This window comes from Schistocerca nitens, chromosome 5, assembly GCF_023898315.1.
Source record: "Schistocerca nitens isolate TAMUIC-IGC-003100 chromosome 5, iqSchNite1.1, whole genome shotgun sequence".
NCBI lineage: Eukaryota > Metazoa > Arthropoda > Insecta > Orthoptera > Acrididae > Schistocerca > Schistocerca nitens.
The window spans coordinates 749,931,894-749,942,439 of NC_064618.1; the positions used below are offsets into that span (position 1 = coordinate 749,931,894).

The 10,546-nt window shown below is 45.0% G+C and overlaps 1 pseudogene; it reads left to right on the forward strand.

Annotated features, from left to right (window-relative positions):
• Positions 1–206: 206 nt before the first annotated feature.
• Positions 207–324, forward strand: LOC126261410 (5S ribosomal RNA; annotated as a pseudogene).
• Positions 325–10,546: the final 10,222 nt, after the last annotated feature.

Below are 10,546 nucleotides of genomic sequence, written 5' to 3' on the forward strand. Positions count from 1 at the left end.
TAGACGTAGTGTTGCGCTGGCACCACGAAGCCACGGACACAAGTTGTCAACAAGGCACTGTTCAAGCTACTTAATGATGTGGGGAACCATTCATTGACCATTTTCAGCCATTTGTGGACTTCATGCTCCCAAACAACGATGGAATACTTATGTATGACAATGCGTCATTTCACTGGGCCACATTTGTATTCGATCGTTCAAAGAACGCCAACGGCCTTGCCACAGTGGTGGCACCGGTTCCCGTCAGATCACCGATGTTAAGCGCAGTCGGGCTGGGCTAGCACTTGGATGGATGACCATCCGGTCTGCCGAGCGCTGTTGGCAAGTGGGGTGCACACAGCCCTTGTGAGGCAAACTGAGGAGTTACTTGATTGAGAAGCAGCGGCTCCGGTCTCGGAAACTGACATACGGCCGGGAGAGCGGTGTGCTGACCACAAGCCCCTCCATATCCGCATCTGGTGACGCCCATCGGCTGATGATGACACGGCGGTCGGTCGGTGCCGCTGGGTCCACCACGGCCAGTGGACGGAGTTTACGTTTACATGTTCAAATGGTTCAAATGGCTCTGAGCACTATGCGACTTAACTTCTGAGGTCATCTGTCGCCTAGAACTTAGAACTAATTAAATCTACCTAACCTAAGGACATCACACACATCCATGCCCGAGGCAGAATTCGAACCTGCGACCGTAGCGGTCGCCCGGTTTCAGATCGTAGCGCCTAGAACCGCACGGCCACGCTGGCCGGCCGTTTACATGTTCAAAGAACATTGCGGACAATTCGAGCGAATGGTTTGGTCACCCAGATCGGACGACGTGAAGGCATCGAACATTTATGGAACATAATCGAGACGTCACTTCTTGCACAGAATCCTGCATCAGCAACACCTTCGCAATTACGGACGGCTTCAGAGGCAGCATGGCTCAGTATTTCTACACGGCACGTCTGAATTCTTGAGTCCATATCACGTCGAGTTGCTGCACTACGCCTGAAAAAAGTACTTCCGACATAGGGCACATATCGGTGTTGTTAAAAAAATGGTTCAAATGGCTCTGAGCACTATGGGACTCAACTGCTGTGGTCATAAGTCCCCTAGAACTTAGAACTACTTAAACCTAACTAACCTAAGGACAGCACACAACACCCAGCCATCACGAGGCAGAGAAATTCCCTGACCCCGCCGGGAATCGAACCCGGGAACCCGGGCGTGGGAAGCGAGAACGCTACCGCACGACCACGAGATGCGGGCCCGGTGTTGTTATTACATGGTTTCTGAATAAAGGCACACATAAAATACTACTTGTGGGCACACACGCGTAGGGCGCTGGCGTGGACCGCACAAGAGTTTGTCGTTAGCAACTGTGACTTCGCACATTACTGAAGGACTCTCTCCGGTTTGGCCGGTATTCACGACGTGTATGGAGAGAAGTGATATTCTGTTGGCGGTAGCAAGGCCACGGAACAACGGCGTGGAAGCCGCAGCGGCGGGGAGATGTCCGCACCCCGCGGAGCTGCGTATTAATTCGGCCGGCGAACTGTGGCGGCGCTCTTGTGGCGGTAATTTGTGGAGAGATGCCGCCGCGGCGCTATCAGATAGCCGGGCGACGCTGCACACAATGGACCGGCGCCACGCCGCGCCGCGTCCCAGGACCACGCGGCCGCATGCTCAAGGTCACGGCGCAACAGGCGTGCGCACTCTGCACGCGACTTCACTAACCAGAACACGGCAAGTGCCACAAAGTGGGGCCAAAATAAGCGAACACGTGTTCAAAGGACTCCATATTAAGAGGTTTAAATAAAATTTGACATCATTTCAAATGTCCCTTAGCACCTTACGCTTCCGGTGCGTTCAATAAACTTGTTAGGAGAAATAATCGGCAGCTGAGCATGCTCCAGGCAGCCACAACAGCGTACGTTCACTGAATTAATATTTATACTAAGTCTTTTCTATATCCATGTATTGATTTGTTACGCATGTGTGCTTCCTATACCATCCCCACCAGTAATTACAATGTACACTACTGGCCATTAAAATTGCTACAGCGCGAAGATGACGTGCTACAGACGCGAAATTTAACCGACATGAAGAAGATGCTGTGACACCTTCAACGTGCTGACATGAGGAAAGTTTCCAACCGATTTCTCATGCATAAACAGCAGTTGACTGGTTTTGCCTGGTGAAACGTTGTTGTGATGCCTCGTGTAAGGAGGAGAAATGCGTACCATCACGTTTCCGACTTTGATAAAGGTCGAATTGTAGCCTATCGAGATTGCGGTTTATCGTATTGCGACATTGCTGCTCGCGTTGGTCGTGACCCAATGACTGTTAGCAGAATATGGAATCGGTGGGGTCAGGAGGGTAATACGGAACGCCGTGCTGGATCCCAACGGCCTCGTATCACTAGCAGTCGAGATGACAGGCATCTTATCCGCACGGCTGTAACGGATCGTGCAGCCACGTCTCGATCCCTGAGTCAACAGACGGGGACGTTTAAAAGACAACAACCATCTGCACGAAGAGTTCGACGACGTTTGCAGCAGCATGGACTATCAGCTCGGAGACCATGGCTGCAGTTACCCTTGACACTGCATCACACACAGGTGCGCTTGCGATGGTGTACTCAACAACGAACCTGGGTGCACGAATGGCAAAACGTCGTTTTTTCGGATGAATCCAGGTTCTGTTTACAGCATCACGATGGTCGCATCCGTGTTTGGCGACATCGCGGTGAACGCACATTGGAAGCGTGTATTCGTCATTGCCATACTGGCGTATCACCCGGCGTGATGGTATGCGGTGCCACTGGTTACACGTCTCGGTCACCTCTTGTTCGCATTGACGGCACTTTGAACAGTGGACGTTACATTTCAGATGTGTTACGACCCGTGGCTCTACCGATCCCTGCGAAACCCTACTTTTCATCAGAATAGTGCACGCATGCATGATGCAGGTCCTGTACGGGCCTTTCTGGATACAGAAGATGTTCGACTGCTGCCCTGGCCAGCACATTCTCCAGATCTCTAACCAATTGATATCGTCTGGTCAATGGTGGCTGAGCAACTGGCTCGTCACAATACGACAGTCTCTACTCTTGGTGAACTGTGGTATCGTGTTGAAGCTGCATGGGCAGCTGTACCTGTACACGCCATCCAAGCTCTGTTTGACTCGATGGCCAGGCGTATCAAGGCCGTTATTACGGCCAGAGGTGGTTGTTCTGGCTACTGATTTCTCAGGATGTACGCACCCAAACTGTGTGAAAATGTAATCACATGTCAGTTCTAGTATAATATATTTGTCCAATGAACACCCGTTTATCATCTGCATTTTTTCTTGGCGTAGCAATTTTAATGGCTAGTAGTGTATTTATATTATATCGAAATCCTTCTTTCCTATTCCCACCATCTTACAATGACAGATTGAGTGAATGCGTATAGACAGGGTGATTGTCATTAAAGTTTCAAAACGCTGTAGAAATAACACCACTGAACAGAATGACGTCAAATTGCAACGGAATATTATCGGAGAAGGGGGAAAACTATGGTAGAAAAAAATAGTGTGAAAATTGACCAATAGATGGCGCTGTATGTGTCAGAATACGTAAATGAAAAGATCAGTCATGGGCACGACCCACTGAAGTTGGTATAAACACGCCGGGTACACGGCTTTTCCTCCTTTCGCGTCTGCGACGTTCGCCATGACTGTTTCAATGCAGAGTGGCGCTCTGCTTGTAAAGCTGTATTACAGGAATGATGACTGTGCACACCTCACTGTGCAGAATTTCGGGACGCTGAAGGGTTTGAAAAAAGGTGTTGGTCGGTGAGTACCGTGGGTCTGGAGAAAATGATTCGGAACCTCGAAAAGACGGGGTCTTTTGGTGTGCAACCTGGTAGAGGGAGGAAACGAATTGATTCGATGTCAGTCGAAGCAGTGGCCACAGCAATGCAGGAGACGACGAGTGATGGTGTGCAAAAGTGTAGTGCGCGGAGAATTGCCCGAACACTGGACTTACCCGTGAGCACGGTGCGTAAAACCCTTCGAAACATCCTTCTTTGTTATCCATTCAAAATTAACCATGTGCACGAGTTGCTTCCTGTTTACCTGCCAGAAAGAGAGACCTTTGCTTTAGAATTTCTTGCTCGCGTTGAAGTGGACACTGATTTGGCCGTAGAAGATTTTGAGGACAGACGAAGCCCACTTCCATCTGACAGGATATGTCAATACACAGAATTGTCGAATATGGGCAACGGAAAATCCACACGCAAATCAACCAGTACCACTTGAATCTGAGAAGGTCAATGTGTGGTCCTCGTTTACGGCATCATTTATCATAGGGCCATATTTTTTCGAAGAGACAGGTGGCTCCGGTCCTGTTACCTGTACCGTCACAGCCAAGCGCTATGAGTATCTTTTGCGCCGTCACGTCGTTCCAGCTCTCCAACAATGTGGATCTGTGAATGGGATAATTATTTTGCTAGAACCCGCACCTCTGCACATTGTACATCTAGTTACGTAATTGCCGAAGCGCCATTTCGGAAATGCTAGAATTACAGGCCGCCATTTCCCTACAGTCTAGCCGTCCAGATCACCTGATCTTGATCAGTGAGACTTCTGGCTGTGGGGCTCTCTGAAAGATGTTGTGTTCAGTGTTCCGATTCCAAACTTAGCTGCATTGAAGGCACGCATTGCGCAACACATTCCGAACGTGACCCCGGAAACACTTCGATCGGTTGTGGAACATGCTGTTTCTCGATTTCAACTTGTTGCAGTAAACGGTGGACAGCACACTGAACATGTTTTGCGCCAGTCACACGAAAATTAATAATCCGGTTTGATTTTGATTGATGCATTTTTATGCAGTTTTTGGCCTCCGGACAATTAAAAACCGATTTTTCCCATCCGTTGTGATATGATCTTGCCGTGGTGGATGTTCTTACGTAACTAACAGTATCACATTTGTACACCCATGTAGACTGAGCAGTACAGTTCGTTTAACGTCAAAAGTATACCTTAGGGATTGTTATATGATTCATTTGTCACTTGTAGTCGACCACTATTAAATTATGACGCTTACAGTGCCATCCATTGCTACATACGTTTTCCCCCTTCTCCGATAAAATTCCGTTGCAATTTGACGCCAGTCTGACCAGTGGTGTTATTTCTACAGCGGTTTGAAAGTTTAACTTTAATTATAATCACCCTCTATATTGAGTTTTCATAATGTCTGATGGCAAGTAAACTTCTTGTTTGCTACTGTGGCAGTTTAGCCAACTTTGGTGTAAGATTAGAGAGAGGCAAAGTGGTTTCGTTCCCTTCTAGTCGAAGCGCTCTAGTGCTTAAGTAGACAAGGTGTTGTAAGGGTCTTTTCTGACAACTTCTGCTAGATGTTGTGGGGGACCCGATTTGGTCAGGGTGCTGGGATTTTGAAGAGAGGGGCTGCTCGTGCAATTCGTTTGCAGTTGTATGATGACAGGGTCTGTTTAAGTTTCAGCCTAGTCAAAGTTTTAATCAATTTCTTTTCTAACGTCAGACATTTATAATCATGCAGAATATTTCACTCGGAGCGGAAAGTGGTAGGTCTTTTTTTGTAATTGTTCGATTTTACTAGCAGCTACTTTGTTCAACCAGAACGTAGAAATGTGGGAGAGTGGTGTGCGAACTCTGCTTAGTCTCAATTAGAGTTCGTGTTTCTCAGTGTGAATATGCGTGTATTTCTGTTTCCTATATTACTTTTTCCTCTGGTTTCGTCGTTACTCAGTAATTTCCGTCCGTTAGTGCGTGTGCCTTTGTTTCCTCAAACCTCCCCCCCCCCCCCCACCACCACCACCACCACCGGCGTTGCTCTGGAGAACGTTCAGTTATTGGAATCTGTTTCATCTTCCAATTATTCCACGATAATTTACTTATGTGAGTATTACCTCCCACAGATTAACCTACTTTTCGGACTTTTTATTTCTTTTTATTTTTGTTGTTGTTGTCTGACTTCGTGTGTCTATGGCAACGAGTATGAGAAACGAACGAGACTTGAGCTCGTCGGTTTACCGTTCTTAATTTATATTTTGTAGGGCTTAAATTACGTTGCCTTCGCGTGTGTGCTGTGCTTTACAGGCACTCACAATCTGATCTGCATTTCGGTACGTAATTCTCGTTCAGTTCCACTGCTTGAGTTTTTCGTATTTTGCGTTAGACCGGTGGAGCATTATATGCGTTTGTGATGCATGTTGTAGTTCTTCTAGTTCCTTTTCTATCAACTGTGCGGTGTTAGTATGAAGTTGAAGTGCGTGTGTGATTCTTTGCCAGTAAGAGATTCCTATTTTATGAGACTCCAGTGATTTACAAGCCTATCAGGTAGGTATCTGAGTATTTGTTGCGCTCACGTGGTTATTTAAAGCAGGCACCAGCGACCGTAATGGTTTTTATATAAATATGTAAAGCTTTTCTAATTTTATTACGTAAAATAAATGACAAATCTAGATTAAATTAAATTTCACTGTTAATGTCTTATCCCACATATTCCATTCTCATTCTATAGCATTTGTCCCTTGTACAGTTCACGCAGGCCTAATTATTTAGCAAAAACAGACATAATTGCCATTTAAGTGAAATTTCAATTTTGTTAACTTTATTCAATATGGACAGATGTAGTGACTGACTGAGAAAAGATGGCACACTCTCGTTGTTTGATGATGGAGCCTTAGCCTTGATGTGGTAAATTAAAATCATTTATTGCTTGCGGAATTTTAATAGATACAGTTCACGACTTCCACAGATACCATTCGTAATCTGTACACATACCATTCATATGGCGACCCCACAGCCTTTGGAGTCGGCTTTCCGTAGATACTCGACTGTTTTTGTAAAAACTACGGTAAAAGTTTTCGAGGTATTTTCTAGTGTACTTTCTGTGCCTTTTACCTCGTGAACTCTGCAGACAAATGTACTGATGTAACTTTGTCCTCATTCGAGTACTAATTGTATGTCAGATGAAGGAAACAAGAAAAGAAAGAAGAGAATGAGAAAATTATTTGAAACAATTTCCGATGAAATTCCTATAGTGTATCTTGATTGATAATCAATTTCAAGCACCAGTTTTCGGAAACGTGATCCGTTGTGCAAGGTGTACCGCGAAATTATTTCCAAAGCACGAAATTTTCAGTGATTTAACAGTTCTTTCTCGAGTGAGATTCATACGAAGCATTGTAACTGTGGGAAACCTACTTTCGTGCGATGTTCGTGGGCTTCGGAATATCTGTGGTTCGAATGTTCCTACAATCGGTATCATCCAAGTGAATGCACGAAACTTCCTGAAGAATGAACGTATGAGTAAAATATGAGAATGAATAAAATAATCGATATGAGAATGAAATATCAGAATATGAGAATTTAAAAGGCTGTAAATCGTCAACATACCATACGTACATATATGTACTATATAATAAATGTAGAACACTTATTGTGGACTCTATCTGTAATTTTAGTTAGTATAACGCCCTTGTATCCCCTAATTTGATAAAAAACATTCGTGTGATAAGTAGCCTTCTACAAACATAGGTAGATAAATGAAAAAAATTAAAATAAAATAAAATAAATAGAAACAACCAGGTTTCGAACACGGAGCATGAAATTAAAAAGGCGCGACATTGACGACTGAGCCACCATTTTGTCTATGGATATCCCGCGGTAAAAGGCACATTAAGTCCCTCGAAGATAGCATGAAAACTTTGAACGTCTTTTTTTTTTTCAGAAACGTTCGAATATCTACGGATAAGCCCCCCTTCCCCCCCCCCCCCCCCCAAGAACCATGGACCATGCCGTTGGTGGGGAGGCGTGCGTGCCTCAGCGATACAGATAGCCGTACCGTAGGTGCAACCACAACGGAGGGATATCTGTTGAGAGGCCAGACAAACGTGTGGTTCCTGAAGAGGGGCAGCAGCCTCTTCAGTAGTTTCAGGGGCAACAGTCTGGATGATTGACTGATCTGGCCTTGTAACACTAACCAAAACGGCCTTGCTGTGCTGGTACTGCGAACGGCTGAAAGCAAGGGGAAACTACAGCTGTAATTTTTCCCGAGGGCATGCAGCTTTACTGTACGGTTTAAAGATGATGGCGTCCTCTTGCGTACAATATTCCGGAGGTAAAATAGTCCCCCATTCGGATCTCCGGGCGGGGACTACTCAGGAGGACGTCGTTATCAGGAGAAAGAAAACTGGCGTTCTACGGATCGGAGCGTGGAGTGTCAGATCCCTTAATCGAGCAGGTAGGTTAGAAAACGTAAAAAGAGAAATGGATAGGTTAAAGTTAGATATAGTAGGAATTAGTGAAGTTCGGTGGCAGGAGGAACAAGACTTCTCGTCAGGCGAATACAGGGTTATAAATACAAAATCAATTAGGGGTAACGCAGGAGTCGGTTTAATAATGAATAAAAAATAGGAGTTCGGGTAAGCTACTACAAACAGCATAGTGAACGCATTATTCTGGCCAAAATAGACACAAAGCCCACGTCTACTACAGTAGTACAAGTTTATGTGCCAACTAGCTCCGCAGATGACGAAGAAATTGAAGAAATGTATGATGAGATAAGAGAAATTATTCAGGTAGTGAAGGGAGACGAAAATTTAATAGTCATGGGTGACTGGAATTCGAGAGTAGGAAAAGGAAGAGAAGGAAACATAGTAGGTGAATATTGATTGGGGCTAAGAAATGAAAGAGGAAGCCGCCTGATAGAATTTTGCACAGAGCACAACTTAATCATAGCTAACACTTGGTTCAAGAATTATAAAAGAGGTTGTATACATGGAAGAAGCCTGGAGATACTGACAGGTTTCAGATAGATTACATTATGGTAAGACAGAGATAGGAACCAAGTTTTAAATTATAAGACATTTCCAGGGGCAGATGTGGACTCTGATCACAATCTATTGGTTATGAACTGTAGATTAAAACTGAAGAGACTACAAAAAGGTGAGAATTTAAAGAGATGGGACCTGGATAAACTGACTAAACCAGAGGTTGTACAGAGATTCAGGGAGAGGATAAGGGAACAATTGACAGGAATGGGGGAAAGAAATACAGTAGAAGAAGAATGGGTAGCTTTGAGAGATGAAGTAGTGAAGGCAGCAGAGGACCTAGTAGGTAAAAAGACGAGGGCTACTAGAAATCCTTGGGTAACACAAGAAATATTGAATTTAATTGATGAAAGGAGAAAATATAAAAATGCTGTAAATGAAGTAGGCAAAAAGGAATTGAAACGTCTCAAAAATGATATCGACAGGAAGTGCAAAATTGCTAAGCAGGGATGGCTAGAGGACAAATGTAAGGATGTAGAGGCTTGTCTCACTAGGGGTAAGATAGATACTGCCTACAGGAAAATTAAAGAGACCTTTGGAGAAAAGAGAACCACTTGTATGAATATCAAGAGCTCAGATGGAAACCCAGTTCTAAGCAAAGAAGGGAAAGCAGAAAGGTGGAAGGAGTATATAGAGGGTCTATACAAGGCAATGTACTTGAGGGCAATATTATGGAAATGGAAAAGGCTGTAGATAGAGATGAAATGGGAGATACGATACTGCGTGAAGAGTTTGACAGAGCAGTGAAAGACCTGAGCCGGCCGCGGTGGTCTAGCGGTTCTGGCGCTGCAGTCCGGAACCGCGGGACTGCTACGGTCGCAGGTTCGAGTTCTGCCTCGGGCATGGGTGTGTGTGATGTCCTTAGGTTAGTTACGTTTAAGTAGTTCTACGTTCTAGGGGACTTATGACCTAAGATGTTGAGTCTCATAGTGCTCAGAGCCATTTTTTTTTTTTGAAAGACCTGAGTCGAAACAAGGCCCCGGGAGTAGACAACGTTCCATTAGAACTACTGACGGCCTTTGGAGAGCCAGTCCTGACAAAACTCTACCATCTGGTGAGCAAGATGTATGAGACAGGCGATATACCCTCAGACTTCAAGAAGAATATAATAATTCCAATCCCAAAGTAAGCAGGTGCTGACAGATGTGAAACTTACCGAACAATCAGATTAATAAGGGCTCTGAGCACTATGGGACTCAACTGCTGTGGTCATCAGTCCCCTAGAACTTAGAACTACTTAAACCTAAATAACCTAAGGACATCACACACATCCATGCCCGAGGCAGGATTCGAACCTGCGACCGTAGCAGTCGCACGGCTCCGGACTGCGCGCCTAGAACCGCGAGACCACCGCGGCCGGCTCAGATTAATAAGTCACGGATGCAAAATACCAACGCGAATTCTCTACAGACGAATGGAAAAACTGGTAGAAGGCGACCTCGGGGAAGATCAGTTTGGATTCCGTAGAAATGTTGGAACACGTGAGGCAATACTGACCCTACGACTTATCTTAGAAGAAAGATTAAGGAAAGGCAAACCTACGTTTCTAGCATTTGTAGACTTAGAGAAAGCTTTTGACAATGTTGACTGGAATACTCTCTTTCAAATTCTGAAGGTGGCGGGGGTAAAATACAGGGAGCGAAAGGCTATTTACAATTTGTACAAAAACCAGATGGCAGTTATAATATTTGAGGTGCATGAAA